This window comes from Coturnix japonica, chromosome 21 (assembly GCF_054131305.1).
Source record: "Coturnix japonica strain WE chromosome 21, WE-NBRP24, whole genome shotgun sequence".
Classification (NCBI taxonomy): Eukaryota; Metazoa; Chordata; class Aves; order Galliformes; family Phasianidae; genus Coturnix; species Coturnix japonica.
The window spans coordinates 3,117,501-3,143,097 of record NC_140683.1 but is presented as its reverse complement, the minus strand read 5'-3'; the positions used below and the strand labels follow the sequence as shown (position 1 = coordinate 3,143,097).

Sequence of the window (25,597 nt, the reverse complement as noted above, 5' to 3'; positions counted from 1 at the left end):
GCTGAGAAAATCAATAGGGAGGTTAAAGCTGGTCTTGTGAAAGACTTGGCAGACTGCTCTGTTCCAGGAAGATATCTGTCTTCTGGCCTTGGTTGCATGATCAAAAGGAAAACTTGATAGGTTTAATGAAGGGAGATACTGTAAAACTGACAACAGAAATATAGACACTGTGGTAAACTGCAGTGCACATCAGTGAGTGGAACTATTAGATACATTTTTCAGTCTGAAAAAATATTTATAGGTAAAGATGTCAAAAAAAATATTAGTGCATTCCTCCACTTCTTCACATTAATTCTCCGAGCAATGCGCGCATTTGCATGGAGTAAACAAAGGTTTGTGCTGTGTTTAATTGTACAACAGGATGGCAAACGTATGGGGCAAAATAATTAGCATGGTAATTAGTGAATTGTGATGTTTTCAAATAATCGCGTGATGAGGTTGCGCAGCCGAAGTGAGATTGGAATCTCTTTATTCGGAGATGATATTTTAGCAAATCGTAACAGATAGGGAAAGGTGAACCACTGCTTCATCCATTAAAAGCACGGCATGTGACAGCAAACTGTGCTGCAGCCCCGGCATGCTGCACTGTGCCTCACACTGCTATTGATAGATACACGGATGGGCTTGAAATCAGTTTTGTGAATATTAGATCCACAAATATAAATGAGAATGCCAGCCATTAAAAAAGGTTAATAATGTTAGATTAATTTTGTTTTTGAAATCTGCTTGTAAACAAAATTTGCACCGATTTACACCTGACCTATTAACAGTGCTCCTATATAACATATTGCATCATTAAAGAAAAAAATACTTGAAGGTCTGAATTATTACTTCCCACGTATTTGTTTTCCAAACAAAGCGTTGCACCTAAGACTGAACTGTGTAATAACACTTGAAGTGATGCGGCACCTTTGCAGCATTTATTTGTCCAAAGCACTGTGTTAAGCATATATGTTCATTCACATGCCTGCCTGTGCTGGTTGTCATCTGTTGGTTTGGGGTATCTTTTCTTCCTCTTTTTTTTTTTTTTCCCTTAGAAAAATGAACTCATTAGTTTAAAACTCCCAAATGCCACATTGAGCTCAAACAGTGAAGATGATAACCTGTAAAAAAAAGAGAGGAGAAAAGAGAGAAGGAGTCTGGCAGGTTTTCTGCAAGTGGACGCTGTAATAAAAATGCCCCCTACTTTGTTGGGATGGTGTTTGTAGGGCTGCTGCCATATGTTACTTTCCTTTTTAGCTGGGATTATGCCATCATTATTGCTGATAAAAGCTGTTTACTGCCTTGGCAAAGAAGTGATGCTTGGCGCAGTTTGGAAGCCGCCATTCAGTTTACAGAGAAGTGCATTTAGTGCCAGATGCTAGGATCCAGGGGCTTTGTTATCTTCTCCCATTATTGGGATCATCCATTGTCTGTTTCTCCCCCTTTCAGCTCAGTGCTGGCTTTGTTGGTGGCAGCTTGGTTCCTGGCCGGGCAGGTGCTCAGGGCTGGGCTGTGCAGTGCCCGCTCGGTGCCGCTGCCCAGAGCCCTTCCTGCAGACCTCTGTGGGGGGACCTGGCACAGTCACTGCTGCAGCAAGGGAAGAAACTGTGGAAAATGTGCAAATGAAAGAGAACATCATATCTCAGTCTGAAGGTGGTTGTAATTCATGCGCAAATGCTCTCAGCGTAGGCTAAAAGAGCTGTTGGCTGGGCAGCAGCTCCGTTGGTGCCAGGCTTTCCATTAAAAACTGTTACCTTCTCTGTACAGGAGAGAGCGTGTCCAGCCTGACCCTCACTGCAAGCTGCAGGCAGTGGGCGCTGGTGCCAGCTGGTGGCTGTGCCGGGCGGTGCTGGGTGGTGGCTGTGCCACACGCTGCCTGTGCACGGCGTGGGGATGAGTGTGTGCTCATGGCCTTGGCCCAGAGCTCCTGTTGGGCCTCACGCCATAAGGAGCAGAGATTGCGGCCTTTGTGTGTGTGTCCATGGCATGAGGGGATGCCCAGTCACCAACCAGCGGCCAAGCAAAGCTGGTGCACAGGTGTGCTGCCAGCTGCTTCATGCTGCCTTCCCCTTTTGCTTCTAATATTCTTTTTTCTACGCGCTGCCCAGGTAAGTCAGGCTGGATACACTTAGGAACGTTACCCTACCTGTAGAAGTGGGCTTGCTGCTTGTGGAATGAACTTGGTGCCCACGTCTCTTCTGTTGTGTTCAGGGGTAGCCCTGGATCAGGTACTAGGGCTGCCACAAGCGCCCACACCAAGCTGGGTCCCCAGGTTGGAGTCCCAAGGTTGGTGTCCCATGCTGGGTGCTGCACCATGGGCACGTGCTGCACTGCAGCAGCATTGCTGAGTGAGCCAGAGGAGGCTGGTCACTGCACAGCACAGCACGGGGCACCCTGTCAGCTTTCTCTGCTCTGTAATTCTTTGGGGATGAGTCTCTGACCTTATTTCTTCTGCTAAGAGAGATGCATCTGGAACCAAATGAGGGCAGTAAAGTATAATGGAAGGCTTTACAAATGAAAGTTTTGTTTCTGCTCGTGCAATACCTTGTTTCCCCCTCGTGTATCCTGGGAAATCAGGCTGATCAATAGTTCCCATTTCAGCAGAACTGCAGCAAGCATTACAACTGTATAAAATTTACAACATCGTCTGCTGTAAATTTTAATTGGAAAAACCGTGTAGCTTTACCTTCTATCTTCACACATTTAAATGTATTTGGTTTAAAAAAAAAAAAATCAAACAAATTTACGATGTATAATATGGTGTCATACACTTTTTATTGACAGTGTAATATAACCAGCACAGACCCACATTCCTAATGGAGAAAATGGCCTCGCAGTGCAGGGCTGCCCAGCAGCGGGCTCTGCCCGGCAGTGCTTGCACAGCTCTGCTCCTGCCACAGGTCAGGCTTAAAATGCTGCGCGATACAGTTATTGACTCTAATCTGGGCATAAACACGAGTCCTCAAGCACCAGCCCAATTAATAATTTGCATAATTAACATGCATATTAAATAGGGACTGGCCTTGCATCTGTATTTGCAGTGATAGGGGTAATGAGGGCTAGCGGAGCGGCGCCTCGGGCTGGCGTGAGCAGACGTGTGGCAGCAGTAATTTTTGCTTGGATTGACAACTGCTAGACAAGCAGTCCCAGCATAAAGCTAAACCCCGTTTGGCAGAATTAATCGTTGACAAACTGCTCTTAAAGCTGTAACATTGTTTCTGTCAGTTGTTCGGTTTGATGTCACTGTTAGACATAATAAATCAATAGTGTCAGAATTTGGTAATGTTTATAGCTAGCAAGGTTTATTATTTCATATGACTGTCATGTACAAATAGTGGTTATCATGGCTGCCTCTAAATTATCAAAGGCAGAATATCTCCCGGAATATGTTTCTTGAATTTCTTCTCCAATTAATCCTGTTGAATGCCGGCCCTGCTGGGGCCCGCCTGTGTTTTGGGAGGGATCACTCTGCCCTCCGCACATGTTGTGTCTGTCTCACAGGCTGCACATCAGGTCTGTGCCTTGGGAGCCTTATTGCATTATTTCCTAGTCTGTAGGTGAGTTCATGTTGAGGGGCAGCCATTGGCAGAGACCCCAATATCCCATGCCCACATCCCACGGCCTTGCTCCACTGCAAGTCCCAGCCCATCAGCTCCCCCTCACTGCAGGTCCCAGGGAGATCCTGCAGGGAGCTGCTGGGTCGGGGCGCTCCCTGGGCTTGGCTGAAGCTGTCCCCTCAGCACGGCAGCGTGTATAAATTACTACAATAAATTACTGCAGCCCCAGGGTAAAAGAAGCATCAAGTTATGACTTTTACATGAGTATTTAGTCAGCCATTCAATAAAAAATAGGTCTTCCAGTTGCACAGAACCATTTATCAGCTACATATTTATTATTTATCATAGCTACACATGATGCAAATGTGAATTACCTAAGCTGCTCCTCCAAGGAGCACTTGCTTTTATAGAAATGTAAACATATATAATACAGTCTGCAAAGTCAGTTACCAGCTTTTAGAGGAAAAAGGGATCAGGGATGCAGATTTTGTTTTTGCATTTATTTCTGTATGACAGACGCTCTGTGCTGCAGTTTCCTTCTGCAGCTCCTCCCCAGGACTCAGGTCTCCCAGCTCCTCTTGCCCCACTTGGCGCTGGCTCAGCTCTGGCAGGGCAGCGGTCCTGGGCAGTGCCGGAGGCTGGGAGCAACCCACCCAGCTGTGTTAGAAGTCGGTGGTCGAGAATGTGAGTTCAGTTCTAAAAGAAGGATTTGACAATTCTATCCTTGCTCCGTGTATCTATAGTCATGAGATCCTACGGGGAATTTCAGGCCCTGAAGCATTTCATGTACATGAATTGCCTTTCAGCTCCAGGAGCCTTTTCACACCCTTTGGGGATCAGCGGGCGCTGAGCGGGCTGTGCGGTGCTGGGGGCTGCGCAGCGCGGCATCACCGGGGGCTGCTCATCACCGAGCACAGCGCACCGAGCCCTCCGCTGTATCGCCTCTCAATTAAAGTTTGTGCCCATTTCACAACTGCTCTGCGGGCCGTCAAGAAACTGCACTTACCGAACGTCAGATGGCCGGGAGGAGGAGCTGAGCTCGCCGTGCCCTGCGCGCTGCCCCGCGGCTGCGCTGCGCCGGCCGCCATTGGGCTCAGCACTGGACAGCTCCGCCCCGCGCTGCCGCTCCGCTCCTGCCTCTCTCGGTGCTGACCCGGCCGTTCCTTCCCCGGCGCTGCCGGCCCTGCCCGGAGCTGTGCTGACGTTCCCGGGGCCGGCGGTTCCGCTCCGGGATGGCCAATACGTTGAACGCGGCTTCGCCCGTCGGTGGGCGGAGAGGGGTCGGCGGGCAGTTCCCGCGTCCGGGGGATGCGGGGAGTAGCGGCACGGCGGTTAGGATGCTAATGCACTCAGCCGGCAGCGAGCGCCGCGAAGTGACAGCTTGGAGGGGAGCGGGGGAGGGCCTGGAAATGGCAGCAGATTGGTATTTGGAGCGAGGAGCGAAGTTTGGTGGTGATGAATAAGGAAGCTGACATTTGGTGCTCGTGCCCGGCCTGCGTGGGCTGTCCGGGAGCGTCCGCGCGCGGCCCCTGCCACAGCCCCGGGCTGCCCGGCAGCTGACGGCGTGCGGGAAGAAAGGCCCCGGTAATTGGGGCACGTCGAGCTGCAGGAGGTAGCCGGCTCCTCGTGTATATTCATGACCCAGCTTGATTGATGGAAGGACAGCGTTTGGTGACACTGTCATTTGCAATTTGAAAGGTAGACTACAGGCTGGAGCTATGCTCAGATGTGCCTTAAAGGGTCCTACAATAAGCTCATTTGGATGCTGATGATGTTCGCATCTGCATTTCTTTGTTTCTAACTGTTTCGGGAGGACATCTGTTAATTTGTATAGATTAGCTTGGATGCTTTCATTTAAAAACATCAAATTATGTAGCAGGACTGTTTATTATAAAAGTTTCCGGGAAAGTTTATCCTGATTCGGGAGCCATGCAGAGCATAATATTTAAAAGCACAATTAAAAGAACCCCACACAATGGTAGCACTCGTGTTGTGTTCTGCCTCCCGTGCCCAGGAACTGAGACTTGTGTGTCTGCTGCGGCGTTGCTGGGAACTGTGAGCAAAAGCGTCTGTTGAATTATAAATTCCCGGATAAATGAGGCTTGCCAAATTCCTATCTGCTGGGGAGAGGAGGGCCTCTGCCAGTGGGCAGTAGGAGCCTTCACCTGGAAAGTGGGGGAAAAAGTGAAATGTGATTAATTCAAGAAAGAGAATGCTTTCACTGTGCAATATTTAGTCACATATTTCAAGAATAATAGCGCTCCTGTCAGAGGAGTTACATTTCTCACAGGTGCTGCTCTCAGAGATAGCAGGAGCAGCAGGCAGGAGGGTTGGTGCCTGGCTTCCCATTTACCTCCGTGCGGCTGCAGCCATCCCCAGCACTGCGCTGCCACGGCCTCTGCCCAGCTCACCAGCCATTGGGTTCGTCTGCTCTTGGGAATTTATGCCTGTGACTCCATCTTTGTATTGACTCCAGTTAACACATAAACCCTCGTTACCCAGACTGGGGGAGCTGGGAGTCCGTAAGTGTGAGCAATGTGGCAGAGCTGGGCAGCTGCCCGAGCAGCAGGGTGTCCAGCAGTGGGCGTACAGCAGTGCCCATGGGCTGGTTGTGGGACTGAGGTGTCCAACCCCAGGTGCCAGGTGTGGCACAGAGCCCCTGCACGGCTCTGGGGTCTATGGGAGCTCTGGGAGCTCTGCAGCTGCTCCACCTGTCCTGACTCTGTGCAGCCGCATGCTGCTCCCAGTGCCTGACAGACCCAGTGCCTGTGAGCCCGCACAGGGGTCCAGCAGATCTTTGGGGTGGTAGATGGAGGCTGGGCTTCTGGGGCAGCTGGTGCAGTGACGTTGCCCAGGGCTGTGCTGTGGGGATGGGGCGGCTGCCATCCCTGGGGGGCTGGGCACGGGTGCAGCTCCAGCAGCAGCAGGGTGTTATGAGTAGAGCATATGCTGGCCATTAGTCTGTCTTTTATTTAATTTTTTTTCTTTTCGTTTTTAATGCAGTTTACATTGCTAGTGGCAGTGCGGGCTTAATTGCTACCTTGCCTAAATGCAGTTCAGTTTTGTAGTTACTCAAGCAGGAGGTTTTTAAAACTGTGAAACAGTTTCCCTTCCTGCATGCCCCCAGACCAGGTAGAAAATGGGGAAAGAACTGCTAAATGATGTATTTAGAAAAAGCTGTTCTACAAGAGTATGTGAAACATTACAGATCTGCCAGAAGGTCCATTAACATAAATGTTTAACTCAGACACACACAAACTTATGTACCGAAATGAAAATGTTTCATGCATTAATTTGCTGCAGAAGGTACTAACATAACAATTAGAACAACATTCTGCCTGCTTATACTTAAATTTCCTGGGGCACTGTTTCGGTGGTAATGCGCAGCGGTGATGTAGCACCTCCTCAGCTCTTTGCGCAGCGCCCCGCAGCACCGCGCCGCTGCAGTTCCTTCTGCAGAGTCCACTTTTTGCTGCCTGAACCTGGCACTGAAGGGGCTGGGGGATGCTGTGTTTGGGAGGGGGTGATGTCCTGCTGTGTGCTCCCCTGCCTGCGCCCTGCGCTGCCTCGCCGTGCTAACAAAGAAGCCTGACTCATCCCACCGTGGGCTTTGGAAGTGGGCGGCAAGGGCAGATGAAACAAAGGAGAGGAACCATGGAGCCAATGAGCAAAATGCTAGGCTCATTTTGGTAGTGGTCCCAGTTTAATTCTCAGTCCCATCCACTGGTTTTGGGGCTCTGCTTTCCCGTATCCACGTTGCAGGGAGGGCTGCCCTCATGACGGTTCTCATTGCTGAACCCTCAGCACTCACTGCTTCACTGGCCCATTGTGGGAGCACGGGGCTCCTGCATGGTCTTGCAGCTGCTCCAGAGCTGGGGTTGCTGCTGGTGCACTGCTCCCGTCACAGCGCCAGGCCACCAGCCCTGCAGCCAGCCTGGAGCAGGCGGGGGAGCAGCAACTGCAAACATTCCTCCTCCGAGCAAATGCTTGTCCTAAACTGAGCACCGTAGAATAAAAATGGAAACATAAAAATAGCAGTTGGAAAGATAAAACAGCATTTATAGTACTAATAAAACCGTTGTGGCTTCCACAGGAAAACATGCTTTGTAACCTAATGCTTACCTGGAAAGACTGTCGAGTTTCCGAGAGTTATAGCTGTTTTTGTAAGAGAAGCACAGAGATTTGCTTCAGGGCTGAGTGATAGATTCTCCTGCCTGGAGCATCCCAGTGTGTTTATACATGGCTTGTATGGCAGCTTTCATAAGACATTTACCCCATGATTTGCGATGAGCTTATGTGTGAATAATTAATGGCAATTAATCCTTAATTACAGTAATTAGGCAAGTCACAGGAAATTAAGCTGCAGCTGGAGAAGACCATGCCTGGGAAGAGAGGATTGGGGGCTGTGTGAATGTGCCATTCACTGACAACATTACGGGGATGAGCAGTATTCAGCAGCTTTGGCATTTCTATTGGCAGCCTTGGGTAGGACAAGAACGCTCAACATTAGCAGCAATCTTTAGTTGTCTACAAGAGTTTTTAGTTCAAGTGCCAAAATGTTATGTTGCATATGGTGATTATCTAAGTTTATTGGTTGCCATAATTCAAATGGGTGTAATTGTTTTTGGCTTGATAGTGACATTAGGAACTGAAGCTTTTATGTGTTCATGGGTTCTGCTGGCATCAGCCATGGTTCAACTTCTAGGAACAATTCATCCAGGTTTGCAATTATGAAAACAGATCCTACGAAGGGCTTGAAATAAATGGAGAAATTTTCAATAATTAAAAAAAAAAAAAAAAAAAAAAAAAAGACAAGAGCAAAACTGGCAGCTTCTGAGTCGAGGAGCTAATTGTTTTATTATTAGCTGCCTTCCCCACCAAGTGAAGTTTGCACGAGGGTCAGTGTTTGCAGTGTGCTCTGCTCTCCACATGGGAGGAGGAGGGAAGCGCTGGCAGGGAACAGTTTGCAGGCAGAAAAGCCTCATCCCAGAACATCTCATGTGCTAATCCCAAGCTACGCCATCGTGTTTGCAGGCAGATCTGTGCTAGAAACCTTTTGCCCTGGGCAACCCACAGCGCGGCTGTTGTGCAGCTCAGGAGCAGCAACCTTCCCCGTCATTAGCACTCAAAGTTTTTAAACCTCATGATTAAACATGTTTTAGTAATTTTCTGGGCTTCCAAGTGGTGACGTTTGTGCCAGCAGCAATCTGGGGCAGAGACATGGAGAGAAGCATGCGTTAGTATCAATGGAATCTACCAAAAGCAATCAGTAATTTATGAGCTTATGGAAGAATGCCCACATGTTCTCATCAAATTACAGGGTTCCTATAATTTACTCAGCGACTACAAGGTGCGCGCTCCCAAACCTGCTGTTGTGTGTTAACTGAACCTCTGATTAGATTCCATGCAAACAACAAATCTGTTAAAGGGTCCCGAATGAAGAGGCGCTGTGGCCAGACCAGGGCAATATTCCGGAGCGGGAGGACAGCCGATGAGGTCGGCTGATGCCATGCAGAGATGTGCTGCTGGGCTGGTGCTGTGTGTGCAGCCGCTGCTGTGTGGGTTGGGTGCACCGGGGATCCCTGGCGCCTCGCAGTGATGGCCTGGAGTCGGAGGTTCGCCAGATCCGTGATTGTTTGTGATAAGGAAACATGAAAAAAGGGCAGCTCCTGGTACATGGATCTGGATCAGTTCTGAATTTACTTGTACACGTGGATGGCTCATTTGAAAGAGAAAATTGTGGCTTACCTAAAAAAAAAAAAAAAAAAAAAAAAAAAAGACATTTCAGCGTGCATAGGTTGCTGCATTTATCTGCTTCTGGTGCACTTCAGAGTAGAAATAAGTCACAGTACCTTAATAATGGTCTTGATTTTATAAATGATTTTTTCCCCTTGAAATAAGCAATCCATTCATTTTAATATGTAGAATTGGTTTGCTAGCAGGGCGACAGTTTAAAAAGACTTCCAACTGTGACACAAGTGCAACCATATTGCTTCCTATTACTCGCTAAGGTAGTTGTTTAGAAGAGAGAATGTTCTCCCTGGAAATGTTTAAAGTGCTGTAATTTTATTTAGGATAATGAGGATTTATAACAGTTTTGCCATATGAAAACCTGCCTTCAGACGGAGCAAAATCGGCGGTTCGGTTACGGGCATGCGGGCGGTGGCCGCGTGCTCACATGGCGCATCTGTCAGTGGCCTGGAACCTTCCCACTGCCGCACGGATAATTCATCACCAATGCGCATGGATTTCTCAGCTTTAATGGCTCTGGATGGTAATTAAAATCCTGTTTTATAGAATATTTTAGTTTCGAGGCCTGCCCAGATGTGCGGCCACAGTGGAGCCGGATGGAGCTGTGTGCAGACAGCCGGCCGGGCCGCTGTGTGCTGGGGCAGCACCGCAGCTGTGGGACCCTCAGCCCACATTGCTGGGGCTGCTGCTGTTGCCCCACTGGGAGTGCTGCCCTTCCACTGCCAGCCTCACTCCTCATGCCGCACCGCCTGCGCTGTGCCGGGCTCAGGAGCTGGCCTGGCACTGCCTCTAATGCTCTGTTTATAAATCTAAAGAAGGAAGAATTGAACGGTTACAGATTTTATCAGGTTTTATCTGCTCACCGAACATCTTAGCTCTCAAAACATTTCTAATTTCCCTTATTTGAAGGCTCAAACAGTTTCAAATTACTGCCCGTGGATTGTTCTTGACATCGAGAATGGTAAATTTGAGCTGTGGAAACGCTGGAATGTGTGGTGTGTGCTTTTCCTGAACAAGGGAATTCAGCGGGTAAATTACAGTCATTTACTTGGAGTGTAATTTACTGAGAGCCTTTAGGCAAATGCAGAGAAAGGACAGCAGAACAGAAAAAATAGCGACGGCGGGGCTGCCCCTCCCTGATGGCATGAAGCACAATCTATATTCACATGACAACGATAATAAAAACTTTCTTATTTAAAATACATAAAATTCTTGCTCTTTTTTTCAATTCATAAGGCAGAAATTTGTAAGTATGACTGATTTATGTGAGGATACGATTTTAAATCATGCCAAATTATCCACACATCCTCTTAGCGCTGCGTATTGTGCCTCCGTCATATCCGTGCGCAATCATCTTGTATTTGAAATTAATCAAACTGTTAATTCTATGCCTAAGAACACATCAAGTGTCATTGAGCTAAATGGAAATTGTTGTTTTCATCCTATGGAAAAGCTCAATATTAAATAAATTTATTTTTTAAAAAACGTTTATCTAACGGAATCTGCAACAAGGAGATGAGCTCGAATCCTTATTTGAAAGCACAGCATAAAAATAAATGAAAATGAAGATTGGTGTATTTGGTCTTCATTTGCCCGGTACAGACATGGTAAAGAAGCAGTCGGCGCTGGGTATGGCGCAGGCAGGGTATGTGCAGGGCAGCATCCAGGAGGATTTGTCCGAAGCTGTCCTGGCGGGCTGTGTGCACCACAGTAATTGCTAAGCAAACAGGAGGCAGCGTTGCAGAGTGGTTTTGTGCGGCATATTGTAATCTGACACTTAAGTTGTGCCCTGCATTACCCTGTGTCATAATTGATGGCTAAAGAAAAGCACATGCTATGCTAATCCTTTGTTAGAATAGCTTGTTAAATCGTGGTTGCCAATTTAAAATAAACTATGGAAGGCTTGTCTATATTTTAAGGTTTGTAGTCTACAGTTTTAAACAGTCATTTTAAAGCTGTTTTTCAACTTTATGTTGCATGCACACTATTCTGCCTTTGCACACAAGGTCAGCATGTTCGCTAGTTTAATAGCAGACCATCAAGAACAAAATCAATGAGCTGCATGTTTCACACAAGTATCACAAGGGATTTTTCCATTTATAGCACATTTGTGTACTGATCCCAAGTTTAAAGTGACACTATTGATGCCCTATTAGAGCTGTGCTGGAATGGACGTTGTGTGGTTATGCTGAAAGTTGTCAGAACTTGCTCGTTTCCCAGGCTCACGTTCCACTTTGTCTGCCTGAACAAATACAAACCAGGGCTGGGAGCTCCCGCCTCGGGCTGCCGATGTGCGGCATTTCTGCACTGCAGATTGCAGTTTGCCATCTTTTGTAGCTGGTGTGAGGAGGATTAGGAGGCTGAGTCTAAATAATCTCTTTCGTGCTGACTGCTGAGAATAAAGTGGCTTTATTGCCTATGGATGAGGTGAGGCAGCGCTGCCCTGTGAAGATGCACGTGTGTGTTCTGTGAGAGCGCGGCGTCCCGGTGCTGTGTGTCAGCCAGCAGAGCTGCGTGCGAGGAGAGCTCCGGGCTGCACAGAATGCGTCCTGCACCTCGAAGAGGAAATGTGACTTCTGCAGGAGAGAATGATTTAATGTTGGTAGAAGGGTTATTCATTTATAAGAGATTAAAAATGACTTCAGTGTAATACCTTTAATTTGTAATAATGGTCTGTGGGGCTGTTTCCTGTCTAAAATAAACCGTTTGAGTGGCATGTTCATTTTGATCCGTTCGGTTGTGTGGTACATTAGAGGGGATAAAGGTATTATTTTCAGTGGCGGTGCATTCAATTAAGGCCGAGCTTGGCCGCTGGTGGCAGGGCTGTCGGGCCACCCGTGCCCCACGGGGCTGCAGGGCTCCTCACGCTGCGAGTGGCAGCTGCCTCTGCTAATTGCATTAACGGGAGCAAAGCAGGTAAAGGTTGGTCTGGGGCGCACAGGACACTTCTGGCTTCGAGGGACCGCGAGAAGAAAAAGAGGAAAGCCGCGTGTTGGAGCGCTGTCTATAGGCGGATGTGCTGCGGCCGGGGGCGGCTGTGCTGGCAGCCCTGGGCTGGAGCTGCGGCCGCACTGCTCCCGCCTGCAGCACAGAGCTCCCTCTGCTGCAGAGCTGCGCCGGGCCTCGGGGCGGCCTCTCATGGGGAGCCGAGCTCAGACAAAGAGGCTGCGCCGCGTGTACCCGCAGGCGCGCAGGTGGCGGAACACCGCCGGCCTTAGGAGTCACCGCAGGTCAGCACTGCGTCCCCTGGCAGCGCTGGGTTTGTCTGTTCGCTGGGGAGCGAACCGAGCCAGAGCCAGAGCCAGCTCCGCCTGACTCAGAAGGCGGCGTCTCCGGATTGCAGGGATTAATGTGGGCTGTGCGGTGATGGGTGCTGGGTTTGTTAAAGTTTAGGTTTGGAGGATTACTAGAAATTTCAGGTTCCGGTCAAATGAGGCTGAGTTTGGTATCTGTACAGGTACAGTGGGAAGGCTGCAAGGGTGACCCAGAGCCTCCGGCACAGGAGAGAGATAAATGGAGCCCGTGTTTAGTACTGCTGAAATTCTCAAGCTTTTTAAATTGGCACTGATGGGGGGAGGAGGAGAAAGGAATCTGACGCATGTTTCTGTAAGCCATCATATTCACAGCTGGGAAGGGCCAGAGTTCTGACCAGCTCTCACCAGCCCCATCGTGCCGGGAAGCACCAGGCAATGAGGAGAGATTATGCAAAAATGCCCAGATTTAGAAAAACAAGGTGTCTTTCAGTGTAAGTAAAGAACAAACAGCAAAGCAAAATAAACAAATAGAGCTTGAAATTTACTTCTGTTACAGATCAGAAATACAAGACTGCGCTATCTGCGAGTAAAACACAAGCAGAATTAATCTGAATAAACATTTCTAGCGCGTTGGAAGAACGGCACGCTCTCCTTGCAACAGTGGGTACAAAGTCAGATAACACAGCTGAATCCCGCTCCCTGCTTTAATTCTCGTGTGTTCAGTGCAGAACTGCTGTCAATTTGCTGGGAAAGAAAAAGAGACCAACAAAGCCCATTTTGATTGGAACAGGCAGGATTAGGCTGCGGGATTAGCTCTGGCTGGGCTGGCTTTGGTGCGGCTGCGACCTCTGCAGTGTGGGCGTGTGGGATGAACCCACAGCAATGCACGGGCAGCGCGTGTGCTCCATGTGCTCTGTGTGAGCTCCGTGTGTGCTCTGTGTGAGCTCCATGTGTGCTCCGTGTGTGCTGCATGTATGCTCTGTGTGTGCTCTGTGTGAGCTCCATGTGTGCTCCGTGTGTGCTGTGTGCTCCATGTGTGCTCTGTGTGCTCCGTGTGTGCTGTGTGCTCTGTGTGTGCTCCGTGTGTGCTCCATGTGTGCTCCATGTGTGCTCTGTGTGTGCTCTGTGTGTGCTGTGTGCTCCATGTGTGCTCCGTGTGTGCTCCATGTGTGCTCCGTGTGTGCTCTGTGTGTGCTCCGTGTGTGCTGTGTGCTCTGTGTGTGCTCCGTGTGTGCTCCGTGTGTGCTCCATGTGTGCTCTGTGTGTGCTCTGTGTGTGCTGTGTGCTCCATGTGTGCTCCGTGTGTGCTCCATGTGTGCTCCGTGTGTGCTCTGTGTGTGCTCCGTGTGTGCTGTGTGCTCTGTGTGTGCTCTGTGTGTGCTCCGTGTGTGCTCTGTGTGAGCTCCGTGTGTGCTCCATGTGTGCTCTGTGTGTGCTCCGTGTGTGCTCTGTGTGAGCTCCGTGTGTGCTCCATGTGTGCTCTGTGTGTGCTCCGTGTGTGCTCTGTGTGTGCTCCGTGTGTGCTCTGTGTGCTCTGCATGCACTGCATGCTCCATGTGCACTGTGTATTTCGTGTGTGCAGTGTGTGCTCTGTGTACTCCATGTGCTCTGTGTGTGCACTGTGTGTGCTCCTTGTGCTCTGTGTTCTCTGTGTGCTCCGTGTGCCATCCGCAGCCCTGTCATCGTCTTTGTACGTGTGGGCTCGGGAATAACATTCCTATAGGTCCTGGTGATATAAATAATGTATGTGGAGAAGCTCATAAATGTAAGCTCGCATTTTCCTCAGTAGTTTTTGTTCTCAATCACCTTGATGAAACAATCTTGAAGGCGCTCTCCTTTCCGTGGCATTTGGAATGAGTCCCTGACAGGCTGATTTTCCACCCCTGTTGTGATGCTGCTTTCTCTAGTTAATATTCCTCTGTAAGTGTCGTACCAAAGTAAACCAAAGGAGCCCGGCTCATGACACTAAGGCTGCATTTGCATTAATTATGCAGTCAGGGCTGGTGAGAAAATGCTGTCACAGAGAGAGAGGCAGTAAATGAGAACCCTCCGAGTGCGCCTGAATGAAGAGCATTAAGTTCATTTACATGGGAGCAGGACGCGCTCAGCCCGGAGAGGAACAATGGCATTTCTCTTGTCGGCTCGCCCGCCGTTATTGTGCTGCGGCGTAATGACTTAAAGGCAGAGCGGTGCGCTGACAACAAGGCGGCCGCGATCCCCTCGGTATTAATGGCAGCAATAATAATTAATAACACCGCACTCATCGGCCGGCCCGGCTGGCGAGGCCCTCGCGGGAAGGCCGTGGCCGCGGTGGGCTCGGACTGCGCTCTGTGCGGCCGTAAATGTTGCGGGAGCAATGGGAGCCCGTGTTTGCCTTCGGGTGCTTTGCGTGCGCTCCCGGTGCCCGAGGCTCTCACGGCGCGGCAGCATCGCTGCTTTCGGTGCCGGCACTAATGGCTGAAAATGGCTCCTTCCACCTTGGGAATTCCGCCCTGCTGTCAGGAGCGGCGGTCCCGCCGGCAGGGCAGCACACCGGGCCGCATCGCAGCCCGCACCCCGTTCACACTCAGTAGTGCCGGGCTGCTTCGCCTCGTGCCGCACGCGGCTCTCGCCAGGCCGGGCTGAAATCGCTGCTGCCTGCGCTCAGGGCTGCGCGGGGCACTGCGGGCGCAGCAGCGCGGGTGGAGCGCGGTGACAGCGCGGCTCTCGCCGGGGCCACGTGCGGGAGGAACCTCCGAGTTCACCGGGTCGACTTCGCGGCGCTCGGAGGCTTCCCAGGTCCTCCTCCATCGTGTGTGACACGGAGCGAAAGCCGCATGGGGGAGCCGGGAGGTACCGCTAATGGAGGTGTGGTGTGCGGTCACCGAGAGAAGTATTAACGTCGGTGTAGAATGCTGAAGATGAGATCTTTGATCCTTCTAAATGGAAAGGCAGATCTCCTAACGCTGGATTACAGTTTGGGGCTCTTTTCAGCGGTGTATGGAGGTTACTTTTAAAGTTCAGAACTTGTTGTCTCCATACATCTTCGGGACTTTCAGATGCTTTAAAGTGCTGTCGAAATGTAAAGTGACTTTTTTATTCATATCCTGACATGATTTTCCTTGGAATGATTTATATTTCAATCATAGCTTAAATTACGTTTTGCATTCTGCACTTTGGTGTCACGCAGGAGGTGTCATCTCAAGATAAACTTTCAAATTTGAGAGTCAATAAATTGTGCTTAAGTAGTCTAATGAAAATATTGTAAATGAGCCTACAGAGTTACACACAGTAGAGATACGTGGCAAAAATGCACGTATATATTTAACAAAGGGCCGTGTTGGATCATGTGGTGTCATTAGCTCTGACACCGTTGCGTGGTGCCAGTTTACAGTGATACGAATCCTATAATACTATATCATGCTTTTATCCACTAAATAAAAACCTGCCCTATGTTTTATTACAAAGTAGGTGGCCTGGAGGAAAAATATATGTATTCTTTCCTTTTGGAATAAAATATGCATTTGGGCTTCTCATTTCATCTCCAATCTGTGTTATTCCTTAAAAATGCAGAAGTGCCTGAAGTCCTCTTTAATATTTAATTCAACAACTTTTTAATCTGTCATTATGCTGTGATGAAGTAAGCATCAAGTGTCGCTGAAAAAGATTAAATTATACTTGGAAATAGGAATTGAAATGATTTAGGGTTGGAGGCTGAATATTTGCTTTGCACAAGTAATAATTGTAGGAGCTTGGGTGAAGCGCGGGCTTGGATCGGGCTGTAATGCCTCTGCTGATCCTCTCTCCCTGGTGGCTGCCCCTTGATTTACTCTGGCACTGCCAGGCTTTATTTGATTTCAATGGAGGTAGGAAGTGGAGATTCCACACCACAATTCATTAATTACTCTCTGCTACTCCTTACACTGCTTTTCTTTTTCTCTGTAAACATCATAAACTGCGATTCAGGCAACCCAATGGATAGCCACTCTGAGCAACCCTATAATTTCTTGTTAACAAGCTTATCTCAAAATGGAGAAGCAGGAATAATTAATATCTACCTCTGGAAGAATGGATGATGTGAAACAGTGGAACACTTGTTCCTGTCCGTTCATGAGGGATGCCCCTGTGTAGCGGGAGGACTGGTGCCAACGTCATCGAATTGCTTCACTCCTGCTTTCGCTCTCCCTTCCTGAAGCCACCTTTGAATTGCTTTGCTGGAGCTCAGGAGGGAAAGGGAAGTGCAGCACCACACGGTGACCACGGAGCTGCTGGAGGCCCCCATGAAAGACGTGCCCCGTGTGAGGTCAGAGCTGCGCTGGTTGTGGCCTCACGTTGAAGAAAAGCAGTCTCAAAGCAGTTTGCTGTACACTGTGAAGGAGAAGAGCTGGATGGGAGGGATATTGTGGGACATCCTTCCCGGCTGCCTGTATCAGAGGAAGGATGTGCTTCTATGACGGACTTTGCGGCTCAGCTCAAGAAATGGGACCTTATGATTTTCTTGCAAGATGACTCCTGCTTATGTAGCCTGTTTTGAAAAAGAATCCTTTCTCCCTTATTCAAAGCAGTATTTCTAATTATTTTCCCTTCTTTGCAAAAATGTGAACATCTAATTTATTACAGCTATTAATTGGAGAATGCACAGTATTTCTGTACAACTGGACTTCTCTCCTGGTGGCTCCGAGTGCTCCAGCCGCTCCTCATTTGGCTCACACCTGACCTTGTTCCATTTACCCCCAGCAGAAGCTGCTCTCCCCACAGCCAGACACCCCGTGCCCTTTGGGTCCCCCATGTCCCACATCCCCATCGGCCCTGGCTCTCTCAATGCTACTGGCCCCACTGCAGGCTGCTGGCACTGCGGGCAGCACGGCTGGGCTGGCAGGGACGGAACTTCCTTCTGGTCGAGGGAGATGTACAACTGCTGTCAGTGAACAAGCCTGATGTGTGTTGCTGTAGAGCTGAGCACCTTTTAACCTCTTCAGACCGTAAATTCTGAGCAGCTGATATTTGAGTGTAATTCCTCTCAAACTGGCATTATTATTTGATTGCAATGAATTACCTTTTTTAAAAAAATCCTAAGTATAAATCCACTTGACTGATCCTGCAAATTATTTATGATGTAGTGTTTTGGTCTAGGGTAACCTTTTAAAATAAATCAGTTTTTCAATAATAGTTCAATGTTTGCCCACCTAATGGTGTTCCCATTAAGATCTGCATTTGTCACCAACCTGCCTTTTCAGCTCGTGCGGGAGACAAGTTACCACCCCTAAACCCACTATGCTTGTAGGGTAAAGTAAATGCATGTCTTTGTAGAAGAATAAATAAAAAGAGCAAGCTGAGTCAATAAGCGGGTTCAATTCATGCCTCTAGCAATGGCGGACAGCTCATTTTGTAGATGTGGGTGTTTTGTTTACATTTATAATGCAGCTTTATTTAATGCTGACAGATATAGCTTGTGGCAAATGATAGTCAGAATGTATGAGCAGTCATAATGCTTCTGTCTTCTTATAGTGTGCTGCTGAAAATAAGCAGTTCACCTCTGTTTTTATTGAGGAAAGGATATGAGACAGCTATAGCTTCGTGAGGCTATTTATTGAGTTGTTTTACTAGCTGTGAACATGCCGCTTTATAGCAGTTGTGAAAATGGACTTTGCTAGTGTGTGGGAAAGGAAATAACATTGCAGTATACAAGGGTAGTAAAAAAACCCTCTATAAATAATTTTTCAGACTGAAGAATATTCTCATTTAAACAGCTAGAGAGCCTGGTGATTTTTGCCAGATGCCAGCCTCTCCTGGAATGGTGTGGGGTTATGATTGCTCTATCAAATGCTATTAATATTTTAATGGAAAAGAATAAAATTTAGGTGAGTCCCATTGAACTGAGATGTTCAAAAGCTTGGTGGGGAAACTTTGTGTGGTTGCTGGATCCTGAATATTAACTCATCCATATTGAGTAGAGCACTGTGATCTTCACATCCTCAGCTCTGGAAGGAATGTGTCTGCTGCCCTGGTGAGGCATGCAGAACACAGCTCTAATTTGGGCTTGATGTGACTCCGTGCTTTGTGCTGCTGCGCAGGCCGTGCGTGTCTCCCGCGTGATGAATGCTCACATGGCGGTGATGCAACGAGCCATCTCTGTGCTCTATTGATAATGGCAGCAATGGGAATGGGGCTCAGAATTCAGGTGGTGCAGTGTGGTGGCACTTGGCTCCATGTGCACCCATCTTGGGTGCTGCACTGGGGCTGTGGGGCAATGCCTATGGGTGCTGCTGGCAGAGCCTCAGCTGTGCCTATGGGTGCTGCAGTGGTACCGCCCGCCTTGTGGGGTTCTGAGTCCAAAATATGCAGGGTGCGGAATTAAGGATTAGGCAGGATTTCAGGACTTTGCTGCCTTTTCTGTTTTTATTCACATGTTCAGCAGCAGCACGGAGGGACACAAATCATTTTCATGTATGCAGAAATAATTTCGAAAATGGTATTAGTCTCAGCAGGTGAGGCCTTTTGTTTCTTCCATGCTTATGTACAAATTCCTAGGGAACACTAAATATTAAATTGAAATAACCCTCCCTTATTATTACACAGCTATGGATTCAATTTAATTCTCTTCAGATAAGGTTTTCCTGGACACATATTTGCAATTGCCTGTCCTGTAAATACAGCTCAGCCTGCAGCCAGTGGTTCATTCCTGCCTGCTTTGCTGTGGGAAAGGCAACTGTATTTGCGTGCTTTTGGATTTTAGGGATGTAGACTCCTTCCACATCATCATTATGGTTATGGATTGTAAGAATGCTATAAGGCGTCCCCCTCCCCCCCTTACCTAGCCAGAGAAATGGGTTAATCTCTCCACAGAGATATTCCTTTGCCACCTGTTTTCAAACCCCAGTAACCATAGGAGAGGAAATAGAGAGCCCAGTCTGAGCCTGAAGGCCGTGCCGATGGAGCATCCCAGCACCTATAGCACATGGGGCTAAGGCTCAACATGCAGGCTGAAATGAGGGTGATTTTGCCATGCCTTTTGTTATGGCTGGCAAACAAGATAGGTCTTTAAATTGCATCGCTACCATTTGTGTTTCATACCCACCCAGGATTCAGACATGTGGTGCCGTTGTGTAGTGCTTTCTCATGGAGAGCAGAAGGTCTTTTAAAACCTTTGTCATCCTTCTCTAACAAAATACCTCAGAGATACAGAGGTGAGACTGCAATCCAGTTGTACACTTTTTTTTCTTTACACCAAGGAATCAGTCTCATTTTTAGGAAAATAAGTGTATGGTCCAGCCCGCCTTGTAAGACTGTCTCCACTGTGTTTAAGTAATAATCATTTATTGTTTAAATACAGTAGAGGCTGTAACAAAATGCTGTCAAGAGCCATCACACTCATTAACCTGCCAGCTAATTAGCCTCCTCCTGCCTGATTGCTGACAAGTTCTTCAATCTGAACCTATCGCTGTTGTGTCAGCACTGAAGCACCAAGCGGAGTGGAGGAGGGCTCCATTAGATGTTTGCGAACAAAGTCTGTGCATTAAAGGTTTGTTTTCTGCACTCCAACAAATGTTACAGCATTAATATTCTCAGCTATAATTAAATTGGAAACTCTTAATTATGATAATTAGCGCATTAACCATTTATTTCCTAGCATCACTTCCAGGCGAGGCTCAGGAACTCAAGACAAAAGCCAAGGCAATGCTCATTGCTCCTTGGCACTGCTCTGCATGCACAGGTTGGTGCTCTCCATCCCCGGGCAGGGCAGCAGATGAAGATGCCAGAGAGACATGAGCCCAGACCTGGGGCTCTGGTGCTGGGAAGCACCTGTGGAGATGCAGTGAATGCAAACATCCTCACCCAGGCAGACTGAGGGGTAGGATGGTGCTTTGTGGGCTCTCAAAAGAGCAGAGCAGTTCACCCTTTCAGCAGCCTCCCAAAATCTGTGATCAGCAATTTTATCTCTCGGGGAACTGAGGAATTTTTCAGTCTTGGTTTATTGTCTTTGATCTTCTGTTCACATGATAGAACCAAACTGTGAATTGCTGTAATGTGCGTGAGTGTGGCAGCACTTGAGTGCTCCAGCAGCAGGGTGCACTCTGGTGGCAGGGCACTCCTCTCCCTTGTCTGGTGTCAGATCCAGTCTGGATTTTGCCTGGCTCATCCCACTCTGCTTGCACTGCTGTAGCAGGAATGTTTTGGAAATCAAAGCAAGGTCAGTGCTAAATGCTGAACAACCAGCGAGCAAAAGGCTGGTACTAATCTGAGCTAAATTGGAGACATAAAGATCAAATGAATGTAAGACCAGCTCCCAGCACTGAGAGTAAATTAACCCAGCGAGGCCAGGCAGGAGGTTCTGATGAACCCAGTGCACCTGCAAATGATGCTGCACATTTCTTTGCATTCAGACATGCCAGGCCAAAGCAAACGTCTTTGCCTGCATTGTGCAAAAGAGAACCTTTTCAATGAAAAATGTGAAACCTGTCTTCAAGTACATCACCTTAGTTTAGGTAAGGAAAGTTCTTCCCTGATGTTTCTGGTTTAACACAGCAGATTTTCAGGAGTAGAAATTCTTGCTACTTTCAAAGGATGAGAATCCGTTACCTTGATAGTAGAGTTTTTTTCCCTGCGTAGTGCTTAATAATTCTGTATGTATATAGTAAAAGGGAGATAACCCAAGGCAAATTTAATTTCAGATTGGGTTTTTGCTTAATGTATTATTCATAGTATTATTTATATCATCACTTAGACATATCCCTGGCAATAAACTGAAAACTTCACTTTAACAATAGCGGTCACCCCTGATTGGGGGCCAGTGGTGGGCTGAAGCCTTTGGCTCCTCATCACCACACTGCTGGGATATAATAAGGGATGTGGTGTGGGGGAGGGGTTCTTAATGAGGGGCTGAGGGGGTATTCTGCAGCTTTCTTTTCCCCCCAACGTTTTTGCTGCATGACCTGGTTTTGCATTTTTCTGCATCTCTGTTCATCTAATTAGGATGTTCTAAAAAGACCTGGACCACTTATTGTACAGAACTGTAGCCTGTGGGTATTTAATAAGGAGCTTTCAGTGGTACATTTGCATCTTTTGCTTGGGGTCTGAATAGCGAATTACCTTAAAGATCATTAGAAGCGCTGCTGTATTGTTAAAATCAGGCCACGATATTCTAATGACAGTTTAAAACTTGAGGCATTCCCTGTAACACAGTTCACCCCAGCATAATTGCATGTTGCATGGATGACCCCGGTATAAACTGCTGCTTCCCCAGCATCTTCCACAGCGCGTTGCTGCAGGCAGGTAGGTTTCCACCCAGACGCCCAGCCACCTAAGAAGTGCGACGGCGACAGCAATAACAATGAGCCTTTTGCTTGTCGTGTGCGCTCAAGTGTGCGGCTGTGACACGGTACCCAGAGAAGGGAAAGGCGGCGTGGAGCTGAGGCACAGAAGGCAGTGGGAGCATCCTACAGCCCGGTCCTGGGTGCTGGGCTGCCCGCCGACCCCTGCCCAAGCCCTCCAGCACACAGTGATGTTCCTGCTGGCTCCAGGCGGTTTCTGTCCCCACTCCTCACATTTTATGCAGGTAGTGGCTCCGTGGCTGTATGATCCTCATGGAACAACTTGCGCATGAAGACTTTCACACTAGCCTTGCCAACCGAGTGAGGGCTGCCCTCACTCTTTGTTACAGAGTGCTGGAACTGTGTCTGTTACTGGAGAAGTGAGTGTGTCATTTGGCACTTACTAACTAGCAACAGAAGCGTGTCCATGAATCCCTCTGCTGGGCTGGTCATTCCAAAGGTGCACCACCATCCTGGCTTGTGGTGCAATGCCACAGGCCACCCATTCCTCTCTTTGAGAAGTAAAGCTTTATGTCCACGGTCAGTAATCACCTCTCACCCAGCCGGAAGCGGGGCAGGAAGCTCCCTGTTATCCTTTGAAGGTCTGCATGGTGTGGCCCCGGCCGTGCCCTGCCTGGGCAGTGCAGCCCCGTGCTGTCTGTTCTTCACCCTTCTGCCAGCACTGTCAGGTTGAACGTTACAGAAACCAAAGCCCTTTGTCTTAAGGAGCTGCTCTATTTGTTGCTGTGAGGGGTGGCTGGGCAGCGCCTGAGCTTGCACTTTCCTGTGAATAAATAAACACGAGCAGGGGAAGCAGGGCTTTGGTGAAATCCTGTGCTGAGGAATTGCACCCAGAGCAGAGGTGTGTGAGGTGAGCGGGGTGCTCGCCTGCTGAATGCCCTCTGATGCTTTCTAAGGTTAAACCTGCCAGCAGCAATCTGGTGGTTTGTTGGAGGAGCTGTTTCTTGCAGAGAAGAATTTCTCTTTAAAAAATTCAGTGTAACCAGCATTATTTTTTTCCTCTGGGATCCCAGACAATGAATGCACAGGCCTGTTCATTAATATCAGTTGTCTTCTGCGGGGAGTATCCAGATTTGTCGTGCCAGGTTTTAAATTTTTAATGTATTACCAGTTCTTACACGGAGCAGGCCTTTTCTTTGTTCTTTTCTGTACTAACACTGTTTTGTATTCAGCCTTGCTCTCGTCTGATACATCTCTTAGTGTCCCTTATAAAAGCTCTCCGCTGATCAGCTCCTGTTAGGTTTGACAAAGTCTGTGTGAGTTTCTGTGAGTGCTCGCTCCCCATGCTGTTTGTGCACCAATTGCTGTGTGCAGATTACTGTGGCTGTGGCCATGTTCGTGCCATGGGCCCAGGGTGACAGTTTTCAGGAGGGCTGGCACCTCTCTGACTGCTGTCAATGGAGGGAACACGTTTGTGTCCTGCGTCCTGCTGGATGGGGCACGGCCTGGCACGCAGTGCCAAGCTGGGCCAGGCTGCATGCTCTGTGTGATGAACTGTAGCTCCTAAAAATTGCACTCATAAGCATAAATAATTAATCACTTACAGTTTTTATCATCTTTTCCCTTCCTAGCAGTATTAACAAGAAGCTCATCTTACAGCAGCACCTGTTAAACCCAAAGCTTTCAGTCTTTATTTTCCCCAGAGAGCCAGAGAGAAATTTGTTATGCAATAATTTCTCCTTTGCTTTGTGATGTGAATTCAGTATGTTTTCCATTGATCTGTGTGTACACAGTGCGTGAGATCTGTGTCCTGTACCGGCTTGCTTCATGCACATGTTGGGTCTCTGTTGGTGGAACTGGTGGCACATCTGCCTGCAGCCAATGGTCCCTCTGCAGGCACTGCCCTTGGCACCTCGTGGTGCTGCCCACTGGCACTTGAGGTGCTGCCTTTGTGTGTGCCCAATGCCACAGTGCCATGGGAGGAGCCTGCCTGGTACAAATCAATAATGCCTATGCTAAAACTGTGGGTGCTCTTCCTCAAGGAGCCACTGGGGACTGTTACATGGGCCCTTCCCTGCCTTCTGGCTGGGTCTGTACCTGTGCTGCTCCCCCCATGGTGGCTGTGGGTGCCCAGCTCCGCTCGGTGCCGTAGCTCCACCTGCGCCTCTGCTCTTCCTCAGTTTACAGCCCTGGAGTTCCAATTAATACCCATGCAAAGAGGGCTGCAATAAATCTTGTAGTCAGCATTAAATATTGTTTGTTTTAGCTGCCTTGCACTTCATGTTTCCCCTTTTAAGGGGAGAGCCATTACGAAAGGTTAGATTCACAGTTAGTGGCGCTTTAGCTCTCCCTTTTGAATCAGTGAGGTTGCCGTTTTATTGCTCTCTGACTTGCACTTCAGTGATGAGAGTAAACTAGCATCAGATTAAAGGTCAGCAAATCCCATCAAAGAGAGGAATATTAGGGGCACAGATAGTTGGAGAGGCAGCACACCACTGGGTATTGACAGGGTGATTCCAGGGTATCACTCAGCAGAATTATAGCTGCCCAGAGAGTCAGTACCGCTTTAATGAGCCTGTGTGAAGAGGAAGAGGGTGGATTTATGTAGTTCCTCATAATTTTCTGTAGAGACTGTTATTGCAGACATTCTGTAGAGTGTTCTGGTCTTTCATTTAATTCAAAGGTCCTGGAGCTTATCTGTCCGAAGATTCCTTTCTGTTAGCTGAAATCAAAGCTGATATCTCTGCCTTCTCCACCTGATGTGCCCGCACTGTGCGGGGGTTCTCCCCAGCAGGTTTGAAGCCCTTGGAGATGTTCCCTGATGTTGGGGTCCCTCCAGGTGCCCGGCTGTGTGTGTCACCTTTGGACAGGTGGCTGAAATGGGCACATTTGTTGCATTCTGAAATGGTGTTAGAAAAAATATATATGGGAATTTACAGTTTGTTCTGTGAAGCCTAGTCTGGGAATTCTGCATAGTGCCTGCCCCTATCAGGTGTATTACATTTAATGTGCGGTTTGCATGAATATCCATGTGCTTTCTTTGTTTTGATGAAATGCAATTAAACAAAATAGCAGCAGTTCAGAGGAGGAATGTGGCTCACAGAGCTCCAGCAAATGGCAGAGAGGTGCACAGAGGCATGTAAAGCTCCGCGGGCAGAACCAGGACAGGCAGCAAAGCCAGCAGCGCTGATTCCTGCTCCTTCCTCTCCCTTTACTTCCAGTGCTTCGAGCAGCAGATCCAACACTTATCCTGGGCAATAACAAAAGAGTTCCAAACATGATCCAAAACCAGCGCATGTTCCCTGAGCGCAGACCTGCTGGAGTGCTTCTCTGTATCTAGCTGCATTACAAGGCTCACTTGGTATTTATACAGCTTTTGTTTACAGCTTGCTAAAAACAACAATTTATGAGCAACTTTACCAATCAGTTTAGAATCTGTTCAGTTTTATGACCCGGTGTAGATATCCATTTATGTGATTTATTGCCAGGAAATTCTACATACACGGTGCTTTGATCATATTTTTACATAAGCCTGCATTTTTGCAATGTTAAAGCAAGACCTCACTCTGCCTCTGTGCCCTGTGGGCTGTGGGCCGGTGCCTGCGCTGTCCTGCATCCCACAGCACCGCCATGTCCCCAGTACTGGCGCTGTGGGTGTCCCTGTGGAGGGGCTGCGGTACCACACAGCTGGGCCCACTGCTGCAGCCCCCATTGAGCTGGGCTGTGTCACCCATCACTGTTCGGATCGATCTCTCTGCCCTGCTGTTATCCCTGTGCCGATGCTGCGTGTGGGATTCTGCCG

General features: G+C 48.4%; 1 protein-coding gene and 1 long non-coding RNA gene across 12 annotated transcripts in view; one reads left to right on the top strand and one right to left on the bottom strand.

Annotated features, from left to right (window-relative positions):
• Positions 1-25,597, top strand: part of PBX3 (PBX homeobox 3) — a 95,987-nt gene that overhangs the window by 45,387 nt on the left and 25,003 nt on the right. The gene's annotated exons all lie outside the window — the stretch shown is intronic.
• LOC116654184 (uncharacterized) lies at positions 2,739-4,689 on the bottom strand. The gene is made up of 2 exons (XR_004309157.2): positions 4,546-4,689; positions 2,739-4,235 (listed from the first exon to the last, which is right to left on the bottom strand). It is a non-coding gene; the product is annotated as an uncharacterized LOC116654184 (long non-coding RNA).